The sequence below is a fragment of the Peromyscus maniculatus genome, chromosome 11, assembly GCF_049852395.1.
Source record: "Peromyscus maniculatus bairdii isolate BWxNUB_F1_BW_parent chromosome 11, HU_Pman_BW_mat_3.1, whole genome shotgun sequence".
NCBI classification, from domain to species: domain Eukaryota; kingdom Metazoa; phylum Chordata; class Mammalia; order Rodentia; family Cricetidae; genus Peromyscus; species Peromyscus maniculatus.
Genome location: NC_134862.1, coordinates 75,448,229 through 75,467,127, shown reverse-complemented (window position 1 = coordinate 75,467,127; position 18,899 = coordinate 75,448,229). Strand labels below are relative to the sequence as shown.

General features: G+C 43.2%; 1 long non-coding RNA gene across 1 annotated transcript; it reads left to right on the top strand.

The window, feature by feature from the left end:
* The first annotated feature begins 3,793 nt into the window (after nt 1–3,793).
* Nucleotides 3,794–17,815, top strand: LOC121821337 (uncharacterized). Its single transcript, XR_006062091.2, has 3 exons — nt 3,794–5,665; nt 11,841–11,955; nt 14,050–17,815. It is a non-coding gene; the product is annotated as an uncharacterized LOC121821337 (long non-coding RNA).
* Nucleotides 17,816–18,899: the final 1,084 nt, after the last annotated feature.

Below are 18,899 nucleotides of genomic sequence, written 5' to 3'. Positions count from 1 at the left end.
TTTAAAATTGGATTACTTCTATAAAGATGTCTTCTTCTTGCCTGTTACTTTCCCCCTGTTACAGTGTCCACTTTATTTTGTTACAGTACTGGAGAGAAAAGAGTGTAGTGTTAAAAGGCAAACTTCAGGGATCTTTTGACTGAGGTTGAGTTTGTGTTTTCCTATGTTTACTGTTTCTTAATCACTGTGCCTCAGTTTCCACATCTGCAAAGTGGAAGTCATAATGTTGCTTACTTGAGGATTGTTGTAAGAAATTATTCTGACAGATAAGCATTCATGAAAGTTCTTGGCCCCCTATCAGGCACAAAATGAAAATCAACACGTGGGACCCGCAAGATGGCTCCCCAGGGAAAGGGGCTTGACCTTTGGACCTGGGTTCAATTCCTGGATCCCTCATGATGGAAGGAGAAAACAGACTCCCACAAGTCGTCCTTTGACACAAACACAAGGGCACACATGCACCCACACGGACGTATATTAAGGTGCACATAAGAAATAAAATGTAATTTAAAAAAAGTAATCATTGTTAACCCTCTACTCTTTTATCCCAATAGTTCCACTGAAGATTTTCTGAGATGTTTTATGTGGTTTCTTACATTGTCTGCCAAAAAGAAAACCCTATCCTGAAGTGGGAGTTCCGGGGTTAATAGCAATTTCCTAGAAGGAAAGACAGACTCACAGTCCACAGTCCAGTGCTGAATGAACAAACAGGAAACTCCCGGCCCACAACTCCGACTGGGCTAGCTGGTGTCTCCCCGGCAGCCACCAGGGGGCGCGGCTTCCTCACCTTTGCTCCGGGATGCTCAGATCCTGGCGAGGACCAAAGCTCTCCAGCCACCTCCGGACCCAGGATGGCTCCAATGGCCACCAGGCATCTCAGATGAGACTCCAGGAAGCCCTGTCCTTTGGACTAACACACCAGGCAATCCAAAGATGAATTTTTGTCAGTATTTCCAAAAATAAGATTACTGGAGTTCAACTCAAAGCTGAATTCTACAGGAAGAAATTGGAATACTTCTTCGTATTTGGGAACAACCTGGAAGAGGCTTTGGTCAGTTGAGTGATGAAGACTGGCGCCTACAGAGGAGGTCTTACATACGTTGCCCCACGTGATGATGGGAAATAGCAGAAGCCTTTGTGAGGGCTCATTCTCATCAGGCCTGTGGATAGAGATAACACATACTGATGTCTACAGCGTCACTCCCACTACCCCGAACTGTACCACAGAGTTTAAACTTCTGTTATCTTCATGTCATAGCTGTCCAAGATTATACAATGAGTGACAGGAGTACATGGGGGAAACTGAGTCCGAATGACACCAGAGTCCACTGACTTATCTCCCCTGACATTTTAACCAAGCCGACAACGGTTCATATCTGCCAAGCACTTCACTGACTACAGTCGTCCCTCAGAGTTCACAGGGGGCCGACTCCAGGATTTCCACAGAAACCAAATCTGGGAATGAAGTCCTTTATATAAGGTGGAGTCATATTCTCATGTAACACACACACATCCACCAAATAAACTTTAAATCTGGATTCCTTATAAGATGTAATATAATGGAAACAATAGGTGAATAGTTTTCCTACAGTGTTGTTTAGGGGATAAAAATAAGAACATGTCTTTACTTGTCAGTGAAGGTTTTTTTTTAATCCTCACCCGTGTGTGTGTGGGGGGGGGGGGGTGGTGGTGGTGGTGGTAGTTTGAATAAAAATGACCCCCATAGGTTCATGTGTTTAAATGCTCAGTCATTATGGCACTAATTGGAAGAGATTAGGAGGTGTGGCTTTGTTGGAGTAGGTGTGATCTTGTTGGAGGAGGAGTGTCACGGGAGGCGGGCTTTGAGGTTTCAAGGACCCAAGCCAGGCCCAGTGTCTCTCTCCTCCTCCTGCCTACGGACTCTGATGTAGAACTCTCAGCTACCTCTCCAGCACCATGTCTGCCTGCATGCTGCCATGCTGCCCGCCATGATGACAATAGACTAAACCTCTGAAAACTGTAAGCCAGCCGCAATTAAATACTTTCCTTTATAAGAGCTACCCGTGGTCATAAACCACTAAGACTGAGTGTGTGTGTGTGTGTGTGTGTGTGTGTGTGTGTGTGTGTGTGTGTGTTCGTTCATGCCTGTGTGGGTGCAGAGTGTGTATTTAGAGATCAGTGGTCAATCTCACATGTTTCCCCAGGAACTGCCCACTTTGTTTTTGGAGACAGAGTCTCTCACTGAGACCAAAAGCTGGTAAATTAACTCTGCTGCCTGGCTAATGAGCCCTGGCATCCTCCTGCCCCTGCCTCCCCTGTGCTGGGATTACAGGCTCGTACCCCCATGCCTTGGCTCTTTGCATGGGTCTGAGGGTCAAACACAGGTCATCCCACTTACTCGGCGCTTTACAGACTGAGCTCTCTCCCCAGCACATTTTAAAATAAAAATTTCAGGTGAGCATGTAAAGCGATAGATTTCATTATGGCATTTTTCATACATACATGTCATTATATTTTTGCTTTCTCTTATTCCTCTCCACCATTGCCTTCCCATGTGTCCTGCCTGACTCTGGCTCGTTCCCTACATTCCTCCATAAAGGGTTCCTTCTGCCTCAGGACACATGTACTCATTACCATCCCCACCTAGACCTCTTGCTCCCCTCCAATGACCCCCTTCTAGTTTGGTGATTTACACACATAGCTGTAAAGGCAAACACGCATGGAATTTTAAACCTAGGTACTGCATATAAGATTGAACATGCTTAGCCAGGCTGTGGTGGCACACGCCTTTAACCCCAGCACTCAGGGAGCAGAGCGAGGCAGATCTCTGTGTGTGTTTTCGAGGCTAGCCTGGTCTACAGAGTGAGATCCAGGACAGGCACCAAAACAACACAGAGAAACCCTGTCTCAAAAAAAAAAAAAGATTGAACAGTCTTGTCCTCTGAGTCTGCCTTACTTCATTGTACATAATGATTTCCAGCTCCATCTATCTCCCTGAAAATGTCATGATTTCTTTTTTCTTTACAGTGCATAAAATTTCATTGTGTACATGGGCCACACTTTCTTTATTCATTCATCTGCTGATGGATATCAAAGCAGATTCAATTTCCTGGCTACTGTGAACAGAGCAGCAGTAAGCACAGGTGTGCAAGTGTCTCTGTGATGCATTGACTTGGAGCCCTTCCGGTATATGCCCCGAAGTGGTACAGCTGTGTCATGTGGCGGATCTGTTTCCGGTTTTCTTGAAGAACCACCCCAATTTCCATGATGGCTGCAGCAGTTTACATTCCCACCAACAGTGAATAAGGGTTCCTTTCCTTGCACACCCTCACCAGCATTTGGAGTCAGTTAGTGTGGTTTGGTTTAGGTTGGGTTTGTTTGATTTATGATAGCCTTTCTGACAGGGCTGAGATGGAATGTCACAGCAGTTTTCATTGTATTTCCCTGATAACAAAGGATATTGAATGCTTTTTAAAGTACACAATTCGCCATTTACATTTCTTCTTCCCAGGACTGCCTGTAAGCATCACAGCTTAGATGGAAAGGTATCCAGACAGCCGGGAGCCAAAGAATACCACAGAGTCACACCACACAACAAACCTCACACAAGAGATTTACTGGGAGGGAAAAAGCCAGGAGGGTGGCTGCCTCTGCTCGGGCAAGAAACAGCAGCAAACTGAGCAGGGTAGAGGGCTTATATAGAGCTTCTTGGGAAGGGAGTGGAACTTCTCAGGGTGGAGCTTTCTGGGATGGAGATTGGTGGGATGTCAGTTGGGGCAGTTAGAGTATTCTGGGGGGGGGAACCTGGCAGTTAGGGGTCCTGGGGGAGGGGCCTGGCCACTCCTGTGGCTTGAGGGGCTTACACTGCCCATTCAGATTATTAATCCATTTAATGATTGGCTGACTTGGAGGGGGGTGGTTCTAGTTTTTACAATTCATTATCTAGGCGACACTAGTCCCCTTTGGATGTGTAGTTGGTGAAGACCCCATCAAGAAATGTTTAGACTCACAGCTCTCGTCACTCTGGTGGTTGTTTTCTCTGCTGTGCTGGAGCTCAATTTCATGTTATGCTGTTTGAAGTCCTCGCCTGTGTCTAAATCTTGAGTTGTTCCATCTGTGTTTACCTCTAGCCTTCAAAGTTCCAGGTCTTACATTATGGTTTTTTTGATCCATTTAGAATTGCTTTTTTGGAAGGCTGAGATGGGTCTTTCGCTCTTTTATATATGGAAATACAGTTTCCCAGCACCATTTATTCAATAGGTTTTCTTTTCTCAAATATATGTTTTAATTGTTTTGTCAAAAATAAGTTGCCTCAGTGGTTAAGAAAAGTCAGAGGACTTGGGTTTGATTCCCAGCATCCCCATGGTGGCTCACAACTGTCTATAACTCCTATTCCAGGAGATCTGCTGCCCTCCTCTGGCTTCCAAGGGACCAAGCATGCACATGATACAGGGATATGTGTAGGCAAAACACACACATAAAAATAATTTGAAAAAATAGGTTGTTATAGCTCTGTGGCCTTATTTCTGAGTCCTCTGATCTATCACTCTGCATGTTTTTTGTACCAGGACCATGGTGATTTTGTCACTATGGCTCTGTAATATAATTTGAGATCAGATGTAACACCTCCAGTATTGTCCTTTCTGCTAAGGAATGTCTTAGCTGCTTAGGGTACTTGGTGTTTCCATAAGAATATTAGGATTGTCTTCGCTAATCCTGTGAAGAATGTAAATGAGATTTTGTTGGTGACTATATACCAAATGTGTAAACTGCTGTTGATACTGTAGCCATGTCATGATATTCATTCTACCTACCATTGAGCATGAAATGTCTTTTCATTTCTAGTAGTGGCTCCTTCACCTTCATTTTTCAGCATCTTGAAGTTTTCATTGTACAGATCTTCACCTCCTTTGATTAACTCTATTCCTAGGAATTTTATTTTTTTAAAGCTATTGTGAATGGGATTTCTTTTTTCTGATATCTTTTGCACATGTTCATTATTGGTGCATAGGAAAGCTATTCATTTTGTGTATATTGCTTTTGTATCCTGCTACTGAGTTGAAAGTGTTTGTAGACCCAGTTTTCTAACTGAGTCTTTAGACCACTTTCCCTGGTTAATCTAGACACACACAAAAAATTCTCAATTAATCTGGCAAATCAAATTCAAGAACACATTAAGATCACACAGTGGGCCCCAGTGGTGAACGTATTACTATTATTTTGCTAAATGGAAACAATATCAAACTGCCCCTTAAATTTATATTCCTAAACCAATAGCTTAGTATAGCTCTCAGATCTCACCAGAGAAGTATCTCTGTGAAGTAGATCAACAGAGAAACTCATGACCAATCAAAGTGCAGAGAAAATGTCTGTGGCATGCTCAGCTACAAATGGGACGCCTGTACCACACCCCCTCATTCCAAGACTCCAGGATCGTTGTGGAAGTAGGGGAAACACTGTAAGAGTGACAGGTCAGGGAAGACAGAAGCAAGCAACGTCACCTGGATATGACAGGACCACTGCACTCATGAACTCGACAGCAGCTGTGATTGCGCACACCAGATCAAGGCAGTCAACATCCAAGCAAGTGATGAGGAGGGACTCGTGAGCCTCCACCCCTAGCTAAGGAGCTACTGACAGTTGGCTTTGGGAGAAGAGTCTGTTCTCTTTAAGGACGGGGTCTCTGGTAGGTCAACCACATTCCAGTCCCTTGTCCCACACTTATTAGTGTATCCACAACATAAGTTGGACTCAGTGAGCTATTTTTTTAAAAATAGAAGATAGGGAATTTAGAAGGGGTGGGGTGAATCTGAGAGGAGCTAGGCGAGGAGTGAGTTGAATATGATCAAACTACATTGTATAAATGTATGAAGTTCTCAAATAAGAAGTAAAATATTATTTACTTTTAAGAAGATCATACACCATGACCAAGTTGGTTTCATTCCAAGGATGCAGGGGTTGGTTTAACGTATGCAGGTCAATGAATTTAGTACAGCACATAAGTAGACTTAAGGACAGAAATTATATATTTAGTTCAGTTGATGCCTAAAAGAACTTTGATGAATTTTCACATGCTTTCGTGATAAAAGCCTTGAAGAAACTAGGAATAGAAGAAACATACTTCACCATAATAAAGGCTAAATGGAAATCACCTATAGCCAGTGAGTTGGGACAAAGTGAGAACATTTCTTCTAAAATGTAGAGTGAGATAAGGGAGCCTACCGTCTTCACGCTTTACTCAGTGAAGTGTCCCAAGTCTTCACTGCACCAATGAGACAGGAGAAAGAAGCCAAATTATTCCTACTCAGTACAGGCAATTTTCTAAAATACTTTTTAAACCTCAAGTTGATTGAATCTGTAGATGGAGGACCTTCTCCGCCCACCCCACCCCACCCCCAACCCCCGCCCCGACATAGAAAACCAGCTGTGTGGGTTTTGGTAATGATCGATTTACTCACCACAACCTAGTGGAGTAGGTTATATTATCATCATCCCTAGTCCACACGGAGTCGTGGGACATGAAGTTCTCCACCAGTGCACACCTAGTAACTGGTAGAGCTGTGCTTCAGCCCGGGCAGCCTTGCTCTGGAGTTCACCAAGAACTCCGATGTTCCACTGTGAAGCCTAATATATGTATATATAGCCAGTCACGCTTCTCACAGATTCCTCTAATACAAGTTGAGGCAGTGTGGTGTGCTACAGCCAAATCCTGGTCAAATTTCACCATTGAAACCAAGCAGCACACGTAAATTTTTTATTTAAATGTTGGACAGAAATCTTTATGGTGGCTGTAGAAAGAAAATGTGACACACATCTTTAATCCCAGCATTTGGGAGACAGAAGCAGGCAGATCTCTGAGTTGGAGGCCAGCCTGAACTACAGAACAAGTTCTAGGACAGCCAGGGCTACACAGAGAAATCCTGTTTAAATAAACAAGCAAACAAAAAGCCCCAGGCTCTCCAATAAACAGCATAGGCAGAGCTTCAGGGCACAAGAACACTGCATATGTAATATGTGCTTTATTGCATGATAATTCCCTGAGTCAAAGGTGATTCGTTGTTCCCTAGCTGGGACAGCCATGAGTAACAATGACTTCGTAAAGTCATACTTGCTTTTAATCTGCACAGACTGTCTTTAGGTTTCCCAAAAGAGAACACTAAGGAAAGGGGGAGCAGTGACTTCGGTTTGACAAGCACAAGCATAATTTTGAAACATCTGCACCCTGCCTGTGCATCTTTTTCGACATCCTCACCAACAGTGTCACACTCTCTCTCCAGTCATCATTCAAGCACTGTGCCGCCATAGTGACGGCTCGGGCCCTCGTTGTCATGGTGATAGTTCTAAAACACTTCCATCAGGGCTTCTCCTCCTAATTGCCGTTGTCAGTTGTTGAATTCGGGCTTGTATTATGTCATCAGGACCCAGCACCTGGAAAATTACAGCTGGTCAATGTACTGGATAAACACGTCTGTTAAAGTAGCCTGCTCTTTCTGTCTCCAGGCTCCATCCTTTGGGTCATAATGACTTATTTGTCTTCTTTGATTTACTGAAATTTTTAAATTATAGAAGCAAATGCATACTCATTTTAGAAAACTCACAGTAAAAATGCTTCCAACGTTAAAAGTAAATATTTCTCTCCCCACTAAAATTAGTGCTTGGGCAGATTAATGATTTCAGCATAAAAGACTTTAAATCACAAGAATTTATCTTCTGTGATGAAGAAATTGTTTTAAATTAAGAACAAAATCAGAAGTTACAAAAATACTATCAATGTATTTGTTCATACAGTATTTCAAAAAGCTGCATGGGAAAAATGCCCCCAAGCCAAGAGACTAATGACAAACTGGAACATTGTATCTACAAAATGAATGATAGAGTGTCAAACTTCTTCAGTTATCAAAAGAACCGTTACAAGTCACTGTGAAAGGGACCGCCAATCCAGGAGAACGGTTCAAGGCCTCTGAGAAAAATGAACATGACCTCACTCACTATTAATTGAATAAAACTGTGAACAAAGGGATTTTTTTTCTTGCTTCTCAGATTGACAAACATAGCTATAAGACGATGCCCAGCTGGGCAGTGGTGGCGCACACCTTTAATCCCAGCACTTGGGAGGCAGAAGCAGGAGGATCTCTATGAGTTCCAGGCCAGCCTGGGCTACAGAGTGAGTTCCAGGAAAGATGCAAAGCTACACAGAGAAACTCTGTCTCAAAAAAAAACCAAACCAAACCAAACCAAAAAAAAAAAAAAAAAAAAGGATGATGCCCAATGTTACAAGCCCAAAGGAATTGCTCTCACAAATTTCTGGTGGAAATAGATATTGCTGTGACCTTTAGTATAAAATGAATATCTCCTACCAACAATCCCTTTGACAGAAGCTTACCTGATAGATTAAGCTGGGCATGATTAGCAAAAATGTATTCTCAAGAATGGTTTTGCTTTATTGCCTTTGCAAAAGTAAAATGCTGGACAACTTGCCTAACATCGAAGTTCAGATGGTGGACTATAATGCCTCTGTGAGGACAATAGGTAGCTCAGCCTTCTCAAGAGGCAGAGGAATCAGTTCTGACAGTGAAGAGGGAAGATAAATAGATGCATATATGAGGTGGCTGTATGCATTGCAAGAGCTTCGCAAATGAACACAGGAAACAGTTATCAGCAGGATGGAAGCTGGTACAAAGAAAAGGAAAAGGGCTATTATTGTCATTTTGTGTCTTTCATTCATTAATATCTTATGCACGCATCCATGCACAGCATTTCAGAATCTGCCAGCAAAGGTTTCCTTTTCTTTACTGCAGTGGCCAGAGATTCTCTTTGCATTCAGCTTTTTTCCTCTGTGTATATAATAAAGATGCAAATATGTATCTTTAACTATGAATAATTATAATTTTCATTGCTACAAGAATGGAATCATCTATAGTTCTGGAAATTGCTTTTTCTGGTTTACACTATTCATATCTTTTCATGTAAAGACATCACAAAAATTCCATAGTAAGAATATGCTATAACTTCATAACTTTTATTCACCTTTCTTCTCTTCTTTCTAAATTTTACCTCTACAATAAATTCTGCAATAACTATATTTTGCATAACTTATTTGTATATAAAAAATTTCAGACCATGTAAGTGTTAAATTGAATCCAACTATGGAACTCTAGTTAAAAGCATAGATAATGCAGCCCAAGGAGGTCAAACCAAATCATATAAATCATCAAAAATGTCAACTCTTACATCATCTTACATCTTTTAACCTCACATTCCATATCACAAGTTACACTGAAAACCCAGGGTCAGTAGCTTAGGAAATCACACTGCCGGGTGAGGGCAGAGAAGGAAAGAAGAATTTGGGGTATATAATATAATCTAACTTCCTTTTTCTTTAGTGACATTAAATTAATGTTCTTGGTGTCTGTGGTGATTTGAATGAGAATGGCCCCCATAGTCTCATATGTTTGAATGCTTGGTTCCCAGTTGGTGGAACTGTTTGGGGAGGATTAGGAGGTGTGGCCTTGTTGAAGGAAGTGGGTCACGGGGAGTGAGCTTTGAAGTTTCAAAACCTCATGCCAGGCCCAGTCAGAGTCTCCCCCTCCCTCTCCCCCTCCCTCCCCCTCTCCCCCGCTCTCTCTCTCCCTCCCCCCTGCCTGATTACTGAGGATCAGGATGTAGCTCTTAGCTACTTCTCTAGCACCTGCCTACCTGTTGGCTGTGCTCATAGACTAACCTTCTGAAGCTATAAGTAGGCCTCCAGTTAAATGTTTTCTTTGGTCATGGTGTCTCTTCACAGAAATAGAACACAACTAAGACAGAAGCTTGTATCTCTGCGACAGGCCTGATCATGCTGTTGTTTAGAGGCATTTTGAACTAGAAAGTCAATTAAGCACTCTAACCAAGGGTTAATGAGTCATCCTAATAAGAGCGTTGAAGACAGTGATGTTGATTGTGATGTGAACCATGGGGCCCAGCTCAAGAGATTTCAAAGAATATTAGCAAGTGGCCAAGACACCATTCTTGTACTATTTTGGCAAAGAATGTGGCTGGTTTTGCCCTTGTCCTAAAATTCTGCCTGAGGCTAAACTGAAGTGTTTGGGATTGATGCCATTGACAGAAGCGATTTCACGACAGTCTAGTATTGACTGTGTCATGTGGTGATTAGTGATCACTCTTGTACAAATCTACAATGAAAGGGAGCAAGCTGGGTGTCTTAGGGTTATTATTCCTGTGAAGAGACACCATGATCCCAGCAACTCTTAGAAAGAAAACATTTAATTGTCGTGTCTGCCTTACAGTTCAGAGGTTCAGTCCATCATGGCAGGGAGCATGGTGGCGTGTAGACAGGCATTGTGCTGGAGAAATGGCAAATGTCCTCCTACATCTTGCAGGCAACTGGAAGTTGAGTGACTCACTGGGCAGTATCCTGAGCATAAGAAACATCAAAGACCACCCCCACAATGACACACTTCCTCCAACAGGGCCATACCCATTCCAACAAAGCCACACCTCCTAACAGTGCCACTCCCTATGAGATTATGGGGCCCAAATACATTCAAACTCTACACTGGGCAAAGAGAAATACAAACTGTACAGCTTGGGGAGAAAAAGAGCACCTGAAAATATAATGTTGGAGCCAAAGCCTATGCTCAAGGGAAAAAAAAGTTTAAAGAAAGGCCTAATTGAGCAACAAGACCCCACCCAGCTAAGCTTGCAACTTGTGAAAAGGAATTAAAAGAATGCCTAAGCAGCAAAGGAAACCATTAACAACAGAAAGCTTATGCAAATGTAATTCAAGGAGGGGGCTGGGTTCTAGACCCAGCAAGCAGAAGAACTTGGTAGCTTTGCCCATGAGGTTCTGGATAAAGAGTCAAGAAGGGTTCAAGAGAGGGGTTGTGGAACCTTCCTCTATGGTTAAGGAAAGCAGCCAAGAACAGGCATAGCACAGGAGTCCTTGAACAGAGGCCCAGAGAGGCCGTTGTCTGAAGCTGTGTGAAGGTAAAACCTGGGTTGTATTTGAGACTCCAAGATGTTGGGGACACCAGAGCCATGGGAAACCTGCTAAGGAAAGCTGCAGGCTGGGTTTGGAAGAGAGAGAAGTGTGCTGTAGCCAGCAAACCTGAAGGACAGACTCGTCTAACGTTCTTGGATACTGACATAGAGATGCTGGAGTTTAATCTTTCTTTGGCTCAGTATTCCCTCACTACACTTCCTTTTCTCCCTTGGGAATGGTAAGGTATATTCTGTGCCATTGTATGTTAGACATGTGTGATCTGCTTTCTGATTTTATAGATGGTTGTAGTTAAGAGATTACCGTGAGTCTCAGAAGAGACTTTGGACTTTGAAACAATCTTAAGATTGAAAGACTATGGGTATGTTTGAAGTCAGACCGAATGCATTTTGCATTATGATATGACTACAAGCCTATGGGTGCCAGGGAGTGGAATGCTGTGTTTTGAATAAGAATGACTCCTCGCATAGGATCATATGTTTAAATGTTTGGTCCCCAATTGGTGGAAGGTTTGGAAAGGATTAGGAAGTGGGGCCTTGGAGTAGTTATGACCTTGTTGGAGAAGGTGAGTCACTGGGAGTGAGCTTTGAGGTTTCAAAATCCCATGCCAGGCCCAGTCATAATCTCCTTCCCCACACCCCTCTCTCTCTGCTATCTGAGATCAAGATGTAGTTCTCATGTCTTCCGGCCTGCCACCACATACCCCACAATGATGATCATGGGCTGACCTTCGGAAGCTGCAAGCAGGCTCCCAGTTAAACGTTTTCTTCTATAAGTTTCCTTGGTCTTGGTGTTTCTTCACAACAATAGAACAGTAACTAAGACAGTGCCTTACTTGGACCCTTATTATATTCCTGTACAGGCCAACATGTTCACCATAAAAACCCCAACTTTCTTCAAGAATCAAAATAACTACTTGGAGGATGAACCTAACATGCTGGAGCATCCACGTCCTCAGAAGCAACTTTCAACCAAAGGTAGGAGAGAGAAACAGGGGGTGGTGGGGAAGTAAGTCCAGATTCCTTCCTCACTTCTTAATCGGGGAGTCAGTCCTACAGTCCAAAAAAAAAAAAAAAAAAAAAAAAAAAAATCCTGCTGGGATTGTGTTCCACTTGTGAGAAACGGTATCAGTTGATGACAAATTCTTCATTGGTTCCCTTCTGTTCCTTGAGTCATACTCCATCTTCAGTACCACCTTTCTCCAAAATCTTCTTTCTTCATCTTCACATTCTTATTTCAGGGTATGCTCTGTGGAAAGCTGTGGTCGTTAAAATGAGAGATGCTCTCCCAGAGGCTCATGTGTGTGAACACGTGGTCCATAGTTGGTGCCACTGTCTGTGGAGGTTATGGAACCTCTAGGAGATGGAGACCTGCTGGAAGAAATATGCCACTGAGCATGGGGCTTTGAGATTTTTATAGCCTCATCCCACTCCCAGTTGGCTGTCTGACTTCTGGGTGTAGATGAAGATGTGATCTCTCAACTTCCTGCTCCAGCTGCCTGCTGCTACCACCACCACCTTCAATTATGGACTCTCCTTCTAGAACCATAAGCCCAAATAAACTCATTCTTCCTTAGGTTGCATTTGGTCATGGTATCTTATCACATTAATAAAAGTAATACAGAACCCAAACCAAGACGACTCGAAATATTCATGTTAATCCCTGTGTGTTGAGATTTGGTATAAAAATACTCATATCATAATAAGCTATGGCTGGTTTATTTCAGTACATCAAGAATAGAACACAAACTCAGTGCCTTTGTTTAAAAAAAATTCCAGATGATTCTAAATATAATTTAAAATATAAATTCAAGCTATAAATACTTCTTTTTTTTTTTTTTTTTTTTTTTAAAATCTTTATTATTATTATTATTATTTTTTTTTTTTTTTTTTTGATTTTTTCGAGACAGGGTTTCTCTGTGTAGCTTTGCGCCTTTCCTGGAACTCACTTGGTAGCCCAGGCTGGCCTCGAACTCACAGAGATCCGCCTGGCTCTGCCTCCCGAGTGCTGGGATTAAAGGCGTGCGCCACCACCGCCCGGCGCTATAAATACTTCTATTTTTGCTTTTTAGAGATGACACAGAATTCAAAAGTGTCCTTGTTATGGATGTCTTTCTGTATGCTGTGAATATATGCTGTTCCCATTGGTTAGTAAATAAAGCTGCATTGGCCTATGGCAAGGCAGGATAGAGCCAGATGGGAAAATCCGAGGGAGAGAGTGAGAGGAGAAAGGAGAGTTAGGAGAGACCCCAGCCACCACCTAAGGAGCAGCAAGATGCCAGCAGACTGATAATGCCACAGTCACATGAAAACTTATAGATTAATAGAAATGGGTTATAAGAGCTAGCTAGCAAAAAGCTTGAGCCATAGGTCATACAGTTGGTAATTAATATAAGCCTTTGAGTGATTATTTTATAAGTGGCCACAGGACCTCAGGGCCAGGTGGGACTGGAGAAACTTCTGCTACATGTCCTTTAAAAACAAACAAACAAAACTAATGTTTAAGAAAATGATAATAACCCCTTTTATTTTCATACAAAACTGTAACAAGTAAGCAAGCTCTGAGGAATGGCTTTGTAAAAGTGAACATAAGGTTGTCCCTTCATTGGAGAAAAGCATGAAATTTATTCTTCGCCTTGACATCTGGCTTATATTATTTCTTAATTTTTTGAAGTTAAAATATAATTAAATCATCTCTCCTTCCTTTTCCCCCTTCCAAACCCTCTGATATAACTCTCCTTAATTTATTTTTCAAATTAATGTCCTATTTTAAAATTAATTGTTGTTATAGACACACATATATAGTTAAATGCATAAGTACCGCCTGCTCAGTCTGTATAACGTTACTTGTATGCATGTGTTTTCAAGGCTGACAAGTTGGTGTTAGATGGCCAGTTGGCATGTTCTTCCTCCTGTGAGACTGTTTCTCCCCCTCTCAGCATTCCCTGGTGGCCTGTAGTTCTCTGTGTGGGGCTGTGAAGTCACGGATCTTGGAGGAGAACCTACAACCACCATTGTACTAAACAACATAATCCCTAACTACATTCTAAATGTTTGTCCTTATACCCACAGGTGAATGGAGTCCTCACCCCTCATCAAGGAAACTTCTTTTTGTAACAGTCAGAGGCCATCACAGAAAACAGCCAATCGAAATACAGTTGTGGTTCCCAGTCTGAGTGAACGCACCTGCAGTATAATCCCTGCACCTCAGGCTCAGGGGTCACCGTGGGAGAAGGGGTGGAAAGATCGTCAGAGCTAGAGGAACAGGGAGTTTTCTGTGAGATGTGTCTCCTAAGAATGTCAGAAGCTACACCCACAAAATATCACCAGCCTGGCTGACTAAACATGAGTGGAACACGGAAGACACCCTTGTTCAATAGACATGTCAGTGTCAACCAATGGACATCCTAACATAGATGTGGGGAGAGCTCAGAGGCCTGGCTTATATTCTTATGAATTCTATATCCAGAATGTCTGTTATGTCTTTCTAATTATTTTCCAGGAATATCAATTTAATTTTCATGTTACGCGCGCGCGCGCGCGCGCGCGCGTGTGTGTGTGTGTGTGTGTGTGTGTGTGTGTGTGTGTGTTAGAAGTAATGAGTAGAAATATATTCAATAACTCAGTTCCTTATTATAGGGTCTGTTAGGCATTCATAGTCTAGCTAGTAGAGGGGAGAAATGACCAATCCTGGAGCAAAGAGGACAGAAAAGAGGAATCAGTATTACCAATAACAATTGTGATTGGATCTCCACCCCCACCCCTCACTGCCTGTGGCCAGTAGGAGAACTCGCCCTGAGGTCATGAAAATGGGAGAGCTGGCCCTGCACCTCACCCCCTGCCGCACTCTGGAGAGCTGGCCCTGCACCTCACCTGGTCAGCACAGTTGAGCTGACCCTGCTGGCAGGGATGTAGGTGAGCGAGCCCTGAGAGTGTGTGAGATCTGGTTCCGCCCCTCATCAGAGTGGGAGAGCTGTCCCTACATGCCTCATCTTCCATGCAGTGGTGAGGGCAAGGGAAAGATGCCCCCCTCTCATAGCCTGTGGCCGGTAGGGGAACTGGCCCTGAGGTCGGGAGAGCGAGAGAGATGGCCCTGCCTCTCACCAGGCGCAGCACTTTGGAGAGTGGCCCCTGCACCTTGCCTGGGCAATACAGTAGAGCTGGCCCTGGTGGTGTCGGTGTGGGTGAGTCAACCCCAGGATGTGAGATAGTCTTGGGGGTGGTGCTGGAGAGCTCACCCTGGTGGTGAGGATGGGGAAGAGCTGGTGGGCTGACCAACCCAGCAACCACCCAGGCCCAGAACCAGGCTTATGATTTGGCCCATCCCAACATCCATCCCATCTGTGATCTACTAGAGCACATGAAGTGGCCAGTCCTGCAGACCCAGGTCTCCATGACACAGGACAACAACAGGATATCCATAAGGAGTCTCAGTGAGGGCCTAATATCAATAGTGTAGTAGAAACCAGAAACCTCAAATTAGACCAATGACTCATGGCAATGAACACTTGCAAGTAAAGATGTATGGACTAAAGGGTACACTGTGTGACTCAAAATGTGTCACACTACAGCTTCCCTGACAAGATTTTTTTCTTTTATTTTAAATTTCATTTTGTTTTTATCTTGGGAGGAGGTTTTATCTTGGCAGAGGGTGGATGTAAAGGGATGGGGAGATGAGTGGAATCGAAATGCATGATGTGAAATTCACAAAGAATCTATAAAAAGTTAAATTAGGAGGAAGAAGAACTGTGATTGGAGAGGAAATTATGACCCCTGAAAGACACCCAACATCTAGTGCTTGGTACCTGTAAATATGTGCTTATTTGGAAATAAGATCTTTTAAATGTATTTAGATCTAAAATGGTATCATCTTGGATTTAAGGACACCATTAGTGGTTTGGATTTTGGTTTTGAGGAGGTTTTGCTTTTGTCTTAAGATGGAAATCTCAATACATAACTGGGTCTTAGAACTCCTGATTTCAAGTGATCCTCCTGCCTCATCCTCTAAAGTAGCTTTGACTACAACTATACTCTACTGTGAATAGGTAGGACTTGTGATCTTCTAAGAGGCGGAAAGGATATTTAAAACACAGACACACACAGGGAAAAGAAATCTGAGATGGAGGCAGAGACTGATGTGACTACCAGCCAAGGACTGCTGGAGGTTGCCAACAGGCACCAGAGGCTCAGAGATATGGCATGGAATCTCTCTGAAAGCCTCCAGGAAGAGCCAAGAACCATTAACAGCTTGATCTCCAGTTTCTGATCTCCAGGTCTGTGAACATAGCAAGTTCCTATTGTTTTAAGTCACCTAACTTGTGGTAATTGTCTATGGTAGCCCTAGGGAGCCAATACAGTGGGAAAAGCCTGGGAAGACATGCCTCTGGCTCTCTGACTTCTGCTGGACCCCAACAGCAAGGATCACAGAAGAAGCAGCCTGAAGTGAAAGGCCCACAGTGGTCAGGATGGGGTACACAGAGCACCAGCACCATGATAAAATAAAAATCATTGTGCATGACAATTAGTTTAAACAAGACAATGAAAGAAATCATAGTAGGAATAGCTGATGATGTCTTGCTTCAGAGAAGGTACAGACCCTGATGTCTGAAAGCAGTTCCTTTGCCACAGGGATTTGCTAAGTCACAATGACAAAGAGAATACAGATATCACCACGCCAAGTGTGTGCTCTTTCTGTTCACAAAGCAGCAGGCTAGCTGCATTTGCAGATCGGCTCGCTTTCTCTCAGCCAGAGAGTGGAAGAACTAGAACTAACATACAGCCTCATTAGTTCCCCACTGGCTAGCGTAATATTTTCTCTTTCCAGAAAGATTTCAGTCAATCAAGAATGCTACCATAGTGTATAATTTCCCCATCCTATGCTATCACCAGGAAAAGGACTCTCCTTTTCAACTCACCCGTCGTGAAGAACTCCACGCACCCCGGGGATTACGCCCCATTTCATGGTTGAACACATCCCCTGGAGCAGCAGGCATCAGTGATGCTGAGGGCGCCACCTGAGGAGCACACTGCACGAGGTGTACAGAGCCAGACTGGAGTCAAGCAGGCTGCCTGGCAGCCAACCAGTTGCCACGTGTTCTGACTCACTTCTTGTGCACACCGGCAGTCAGCACCACCAAATGTCAGGCCCTGTGCCAGACAAGGAGGATGCAGTGTTTTGTGGGATGCAGGGAGTGTGTACCTATTGTGCCTGGCTTGGGACTCAGGGACATTTCTGGGTGATGGAGAAGGCTGCTTTTCCCCAGTCACCACAGATATTTTACAGGTGCTGTTCTCATTCCATACTGTTTATTCCTGTTTTTAATAGTCCATGGTTAGAGGAGTTTTCAGCATTCCCTCTTGTCCGTATACCTCCCTCACTGTCACCCTGTCTCGGCAGAGTAGCACATTTGTTGCAATGAACCTACAAACCAAAGTCCACAGTCTTATGTTTGTGTTCACTCTTCATGTTCATTCTGTGGACTTGGGCAAATGTATAATGATAGCATCCACCATGATCTTACAAAATGCCTTCACTGCCTTCAAAGTCCTCTGTATCTGCCATGCATCCCTCTTTCTACTGGCAACCACTGATAAAAGTGGTCTTTGTGGTTTTGCCTTTTTCAAGAACGTTGTGTTGTTAGACTCTAATTGTACGTAGCCTTTCAGACTGGCTTCTTTGTCTTACATCATTTACGTGTTCTCCATGTCTTAATCACTTACACACTGAACGGTATTCCATTGTCTAAATGTACTATAGTTTTCTTATTCATTTACCTACCGACAGCATCCTGGTTGCTTCCAGATTTGGGCAATTATGAATAAAGTTGGTATAAACATCCATGTGCAGATTTTTGTGTGGATATGTTTTCATCTCATTTGGGTAAATACCAAGGAATGTGATTGCTGGATCATATGGTAAAAGTATGTTTAGTTTTGTAAGAAACAGCCAACCATCTTCCAAAGTGGCTATACTATCACACATTTTTTAAAAGATGATTTAATTTTGTACCAAGAAGCACCTACCTATATGAGGTATGCTTTGAGTGACTCCAAAAAACCTCTCTGCTTCTCCAAATTCTTCCCTCTTATTGGATGATGCCTCTTCTGTGATTCCTATGCCATCTTCCTGTAAGCCTTTGAACTCTTGTTAAAATGAAAGCCTTATGTGGTTGGTAATCATTCTCATGGTCATCAGTTGTGTCTATCTTGAACAGAGATAAACAGCGTAAGAGTACCTTGGAACAAATGGAGGGAAGGCTAGGAGCACACAGGGTATGTAGCTGGTCTATGTACTACTTCCCCCAGAAGTATCTGCTGTAACCATGGGAAGAGTTACATGTAGTTTAGTAAGTGAGAAAAGAGTCAATCATGGGCTGGGGAGAGATGATTCAGTGGGTAATGTGCTCATTGCTTAAATATGAGGGCCTGAGCTGACCCCACAACTTTGTAAAAAGCCAGGCATGGCCATATGCGCTTAGACCACAGCACTGGGGTGTGGAGACAAGCAGATCGCAGGCAGGGGGATTCTGGAAGCTCTTTGGCCAATCAGTCTAGGGGAAGTGATGGATTCCAGGCAGTGAAAGCCCTCGTCTCAAAAAGTGAGACAGAAGAGTGACTAAAGACAACCTGACGTCAATCTCTAACCTCCACACATGTCCACAAAGGAAGTGCTCCCCTCACACACACACATGTGTACATGAATATAGCACACACATGTATGAATATAGCACACATATGTGCACATGAAATATAGATAGCACACACATATGTGTTTATGAATATAGCATACACAGCTCATGAATATAGCATACACACATGCACATAAATCACACACACACACACACACACACACACACACACACACACACACACACAGAGTCAGAGGTACTAAACTCTAACATGGGATTTGAAGGTGAAGAATA